Genomic DNA, 7,204 nt, shown 5'->3' on the forward strand with positions numbered 1-7,204 from the left:
CGTATGAGATTGTCCGGAATGCGAAGGATGCTCCGACCACAACCCTCTTCTGGACCCTCTCAAGCAGCCGTTGCTCCTCCCTGGTTTCAACACCCTCGTGCCACACCGGTGCACCGTAGCGGAGGATGCTGTTGACGACCGAAACCAGGAGGCGACGCTTCTTGCACTTTGGCCCACTGTGCCGTCGCATCAACAGTGCAAGTGCTGTCGCTACTCGAGAAGCCTTTTGAGTGACTTGCTTGACGTGCTCTGACCACTTAAGATTGTGTTTGATACGGACGCCTAGATATTTGATGTCGGTTGCCGAACGAAGAAGAACTCCGTTGATGTTAACCGGGATGTTCTTGTAATCCTTCTTCTTCTTCGACACCATCACAATATCCGTCTTAGCTGCGGCGAGCTCCAGCTGATGTTCGCGCATCCAAGCCACAACCCTATTCACAGACTCCTCCGCCAAACTCGCGGCCAGTGCTGGCGTGGGTCCTGGTGCCAGGAGCACGAGGTCGTCAGCGAAGGCGACGAGCTCTACACCGGCGGGCATGTCGATGGACAGGACGGCGTCATACATGGTGTTCCACAGCGTCGGACCAAGTATGGAACCCTGTGGGACTCCCGCCGACAATTCCCGGGTGACCGGACCGTCCGACGTCTCATAAACCAGCAGCCGTCCCCGAAACCAGCTTTCCAGTATCCGCTGCAGGCATGCCGGAACGTGCTTTTCTTGCAGTGCTTTGGCGATGGACCGCCAGCTCGCCGTGTTAAAAGCATTGCGTACATCCAATGACACCACCATCAGACACTTGTTAGCCCTCCGATCCGTCATTCGGTGGGCCATCGCGCGCTGGCCGGCCTCCTTAACACGTTCAATCGCCTGTATTGTAGACCTGCCCTTTCTGAATCCATACTGAGACGGCGACAGGCGAGGGTGATCTGGGTCTTCCAGGTGTTCATTTAGGCGATCCAAGATCAGCCGCTCCAAGATCTTGCCTGATCCGTCGAGCATCCCAAGAGGCCGAAAGGATGACGGATCGCCCTGAGGTCTTCCGGACTTGGGTAGCAAAGCAAGTCGTTGTCGCTTCCAGTCAGCGGGAAAGGTGCATTGATCGAAGCACTCCTGGAACACGCGGCGAAACGTCTCCGTGTGCTCGCGAACAGCGACCCTCAGTGCCGCATTGATGATGCCATCGGGTCCCGGGGCCTTAGTGGGCACCATCCGCGCCGCGATCGCCAAGAGCTCCTCATCCGACACCTCCCTCACTGGCTCCTGCGTTGTCTGCCCCCAATCGACCAGATCCGGTGCAGGCCACTCAAAGGTGCCATGATCCGGGAAGAGTTCCGACACGACGTGCTGTAGAATCGCAGGATCTCGCTCCGGGGGGACGCGGCTACCCTTGAGGCGTGACGTTACTACCTTGTAGGCAGTGCCGAAGACGTTGTCCTCAGCTTCCGCAATCATCTCATCAAAGCTACGGTCCTTGCTTGCCTTGATGGCACGGGCGAGTTCCTTCTTACAGCTCCTGTGCCGTTCTCTGGCCAACTCTCGCTGTGCACCGGTTCCGGCGGTCAAAATCGCATCCTCAGATGACTTGCACTGCTCCCTGAGAAGGCCGATTTCCTGCGTCCACCAGTACATTTCCGGTCTCACCAAAAACTGCGCTGGCGGTGCCCTCTGCATCACCTCATCGCAGGCTCTAGTAAGTCCAGCGGTGAGAGTCGCCGGTGATACAGCCGCTTCGGCAAACCCGGAAGCCTGGAGCGCGATCTGGAAGGCTTCGGGATGGAATTGACGCAACTTCCATCTCGGTCCAATCTGCTCGCGTTGTCGCTGCCGGTCGCGATGCTGGTGCTGTTGTTGCGGTTGCCTCTGCTGGTGTGGTGAAGCGCTGCTGACTGGTGTCGCGGATACGCTGAATCTCACGTATCTGTGGTCACTGTTGGTGAAAGTGTCGAGCACCCGCCAGTCGTTACCGGGTTCAATGGCCGGACTGGCGAAGGACACGTCGACCACACTTTCAGTAGCACTGCCGTTGCCGACGAACGTGGGCACACTGCCGCGGTTCAAGATCGCCAGATCGAGCTGGTCGACGACCTCGGCGAGATCTTCACCACGCGGCTTCGTCCTCGCGCTGCCCCATCGCACGTGCCAGGCATTGAAGTCGCCCGCCAAGACTACGAGGGGGTGTGCTCTGGCCTCGATATCGATCTCGTCGAGCAGCCGCTGGTAGTCCTCGTCCGTCCATCCCGGTGTTGGTGGGGCGTAGCAAGAGATGAAGGTCACCCCCGCCACCTGGACCGACACCAGTCCTACCCTACTTGCCCAGACTCGCTGTATGGGCAAGGCTCCGGTCGTAATAACAGCTGCCTTCGCTGTCGAGTCCACCGCCCAGTTCCCGTTATTGGGTGGAACACGGTAGATCTCCGACGCCAGCACAATGTCGATCCTTTGCTCCCGTGCGGTCTGGAGCATGAGATCTTGTGCTACCCTGCTGCGCGCCAAGTTGATCTGGAGGATCTTCAACCCAGCGTCACGCCCTCTAACAGTGGTGTTCGAAACTAGCGGGAACATGACGGCTGGCTACTTCCGCTGCAAACCGGTGAACCTGTCTGATGTTGTCCGGAACACGTAAGGCACTTGGGGCCCGAGCTGCACTCCTTGGCCTTGTGCTGCTTCGATCCGCACCGGAAGCAGCACTTGGAGTAGTCAGGGCCGGTGCACTCGCGAGAGCGGTGCCCCTTGCCAAAGCAGCGGTAGCAGAGCTGCTCTCCTGCAGGGACCGATGCGAGCGCCTGCACGACGCAACTCGTGTTCCCTATGGTGACCCGGTGACCGTCGAGAAGCTGGCACTGCCCGCGCGGCAGCTTGATATGGGCTTTCTGCAGCCCGTCGTACCGCCGCCACATCCGAACTGCCTCGCCCGGAACCGTCAGCCCCGCCTGTCGCTTAATCGCCGAAATCAAGTCGTCGACAGTCGCCAGCATGTCGATTCCTGTGATCGCGGCCGTCTGCTTGTCGACAAGGAGGTGGGCCACTCCATCCTCCTTGATGGCTTCGCTGACATCGGCCAGCACACTCTCGCAGTCCGTGTTCGGCTTCAGCCACAGCGACAGCTTCCGCTCCCCTGTGCGGCAAACCCTCGCCACGAACTGATCCACATTGGTCTTGGAACGCACTGCCTTGTATGTGTCGAGGAAGGCCTTGCCCTCGTTGGCCTCGAGGACGATCACCGCAGGCCTCTCCACTTTAGCAGCGCTCTTTCCCGCTTTCTGTGGTGCTGCTCTCTTGTCTCCCTTGGCCACGACTTTAGCAAAGGATGCTGGTTGCGCATGCACCTTGGTTGCCACAGCCGCTGCTTTCTTTACCTTCGGTTTTGGCTTTTCTGGAGCCATGGCCTGGGACAAGACGGCCTCGACCGGGATCTCGGGGACATCAGGCGTGATGACTTCGTTCATGCCCGTCGGTTCGCCCTCTTTTTTCTTGCCGCGCCTTGCCCGGGTCCGCTTTCGTTTGGGAGTGTCGCCAGGTGGATGCTGGCTTTGCCCAACAGCACTGGAGTCGACGACATGTTGTTGTTGCTGCTGCGTAGCTACCGCCAACTCTCCCATCGAGTGGAGTCCACTTTGGAGCAGCATAAGTTCTCTTTCGCTGGCTGCCGCACGCTCACGAAGGCTAATGTTGTCTCGCTTCAGCTCCTGATTTTCACGAGACAACAACTTCAGCTTTGTCTTCAGCTCCGCGTCGCCATCCTTTGCCGTCGCCCGGCCCGTCTCCATCTCGCTAACCTTAGCGAGGAGAGTCTCGACGGTTGCCCGGAGCTCCCTCAACTCGCTGCTGAGGCTTGCGATAGTCGGCTCCTGCTGCGGGACTTCGGCCACTTGCTGGACGACGGTTGAGTTGAGCTCGTCCTCGTCGCTCTCCTCTGAAATCTCCATATCACTGGCTAGCAGGGCCATCCGCTGCACCACCACCACCGGCCGAGTGGGCGTCGCAGTCGATGGCGCGACACTGCCTCCCTTTCGCTGCCGAGTCAACGGCAGCGCAACCGATGATGTCATCACTTTGTCCCCGTCGTCCTTCGGCGATGGCGCGGTAGCGTCACAGGTGGACCGGAGCCTGACGGACCGACGCGTCGAAGGCTCCCCCGATGCCTGCTCCATTCCCCTACTGCAACCCTGAAAATCGCTGTGGGCAATGGGTTAGGTTGCGGAGAGCCAGGGTGGAGTGTCTGGGAAGGGAAGGTGGGAAGGGGAAGGGGAGTGGAGGAAGGCCAAGTACCGGTGCGAAATATAAACTCCAACAAATAAAAGGCCAAACCAATCTTTTTTCCCCTTTCCAAATCTGAGCTTATATCTCAGTTCTTCTCTGCGATCAGGTGCCGCCTGGTTGACAAATCCGCAAACCGCCAGCCGATACACTCGCCATAAAACTCAGAGTGCCGCCTGGTTGTGATAACCGGTGATCTCCACCAGCCGAGACACTTGATGAACTGAAGGCGCCGCCTGGTTGTGACGTTGAAAAGCTCAGCACCAGTGCCGCCGCCTGGTAACAGTGTTCGGAATCTCCGTGAGCCGAGACACCCGCCACGACCCGAAGCGCCGCCTGGTGGCAATGCTGGCAATCCGCTGGTACTGGTGGCGCCGCCTGGCGGCCAAGTTCGGAACCAAGTTTAGCCGAGACACACTGAAATATTTCACCGGGATGATCGAACCTCGAAATTTTTCAGCCGAGACACATGAAATATTTCACTCTTAGCCGAGACACCTTGAAAAGTTTCACTGAAACATTTCAACCGGATGGTTGGTCCATGAAATATTTCATCCGGGACACTTGAAACATTTCACCCCCAGCCGGGACACCTATCCGGGACACACTGCCGCCAACGGTCAATTAAAATTACCGGCCAATTTGTATAACCGGCCAATTTGAATTACCGACCGATTTGAATTAACGGCCACTTCAAACCAACGGCCAACGACTCCACCAACGGTCAATTTGAACGACCCGAAAATCCGGCACCAACGGTCCTTTTTTGAAAAACTGGATCAGATGACACGGAGCCCGATTCGGCTTAGGTGAAATCGCTCGGATCTTCGAGTCCGAATCCGGCTGGAAAATGGACGATCGAATCTTCACCTGCCAAAATTTTTGCACCGCGTGCTTCCACTTTAATTACACTTATTTTGCGCTGAATTCGTCTTTTTCCATGCGGTTTTCTCTGACTTTCGTTTTAAAACACCGTCTGTCATCTAAAAAACCACATCCGGCCAGAATCCGGACACTTTTCTAACCGAAAAACACGTAGTCCCAAATGGGGCTACGCCCCGGGCCGCTCTCCATACAAAATGTAAACAAACACTTTTCTTTCTTATTTTTCGTTGAAATCGATGATTTCGGTGCGGTTTTCACTACTAATCTGTAGATTGGCACTAGTTTTAACGATTTAAACAAACTTTCGTGGGTTCTTTAAACTTTTTACGCGAAATTTTTGTGAAAAACACGGAGCGACGCTCAGCACGTGTTGACGCTACAGCGTTTGACAGCTCACTACACAGGGATAACTGGCTTGTGGCCGCCAAGCGTTCATAGCGACGTGGCTTTTTGATCCTTCGATGTCGGCTCTTCCTATCATTGCGAAGCAAAATTCACAAAGCGTAGGATTGTTCACCCTTTCAAGGGAACGTGAGCTGGGTTTAGACCGTCGTGAGACAGGTTAGTTTTACCCTACTGGTGTGCAAGTACTATCTCAATGGAATTCCTGTGCAGTACGAGAGGAACCACAGGTACGGACCAATGGCTCAATACTAGTCCGAGCGGACTTTGGTATGACGCTACGTCCGTCGGATTATGCCTGAACGCCTCTAAGGTCGTAACCGAACCAGGCTGGTAGTATATGTATAGGAGTCGTTAGCTAGATGGCTAATAACATCACGAGACCGGATTGAGTCTTCTATAGACTCTTTCCATTTATTGGAAACCCTCAAACTGAGCCTATCGCGAGTGCGCTCGCCGAAGTACCTGAAGTGGGAAAAGGCGTTGTGCTTGCCGATCTTCCAAGAATAGTTTCGACTCCTAAGACCACCCGAAAACGACGGGTTTGCAGGCTGGGCGCTACGCATTGAAGAGAGATGTACATTTCGATCCTTTCAGGCGACCCATGCTTGGTGGTTGTGTGCGGTGTGCTCCCCCCGGGGGGCACATGCGGCATACCGTGTGTGGACTAGTTGGACCCACCCTTGCGGTGGACCGACCGGTCAGTGGTGTTTGCGGGTTAACACATGCGAGCGTTGCGGCCCAGAGGCCTTACCGCCTTTCACTGCGGGTTCGTCAAGAACTTGGAGATGGTCGCAACGCATCGGGTCCTCCCGGGGTACTTGGTGTTTGGATGCTGGCTTGGTGATTAAACACTTGATATTCCATCTTCGGATGAATTTCGGGTGTCACCTGTTGCCTAAGACCACTTGCATGTTTAGCTCGCCGTGGGGTAGCAAGCGTTGTGATCTAATGGCCTTACCGGGCAAACACTTTCGGTTCGTCAAGGACTTGGAGTGCCGGGACGGGTTGGCGGATCCATCACTCTGAGTATGCCGGGTTGATACTTGGGGTTGGTTTGGTTTTGGTGACCCAATACTAGATGTACCATCTCGGTGGTATGTCAGTATCACCTATACTCCAGACCACTTGCATGGTTAGCAAGCGTTGTGATCTAATGGCCCAACCGGGCAAACACTTTGGGTTCGCAAGGACTTAGAGTGCCGGGACGGGTTGGCGGATCCAACACTCTGGGTACCTCCGGGTACTTGGGGTTGGTTGAGGACTTGGTGAACAAACACTTGATGAACACTCTTCGGATGTACTTCGGGTGTCACCTGTTGTCCGAGGCCACTTGCATGGTCGCAAGCGTTGTGATACAATGGCCCTACCGGGCAAACACTTTGGGTTCGCAAGGACTTGGAGTGCCGGGACGGGTTGGCGGATCCAACACTCTGGGTACCTCCGGGTACTTGGGGTTGGTTGAGGACTTGGTGAACAAACACTTGTTGTACACTCTCCGGATGTACTTCGGGTGTCACCTGTTGTCCGAGGCCACTTGCATGGTAGCAAGCGTTGTGATACAATGGCCCTACCGGGCAAACACTTTGGGTTCGCAAGGACTTGGAGTGCCGGGACGGGTTGGCGGATCCAACACTCTGGGTACCTCCGGGTACT

This window comes from Anopheles coustani, assembly GCF_943734705.1.
Source record: "Anopheles coustani chromosome X unlocalized genomic scaffold, idAnoCousDA_361_x.2 X_unloc_4, whole genome shotgun sequence".
NCBI lineage: Eukaryota > Metazoa > Arthropoda > Insecta > Diptera > Culicidae > Anopheles > Anopheles coustani.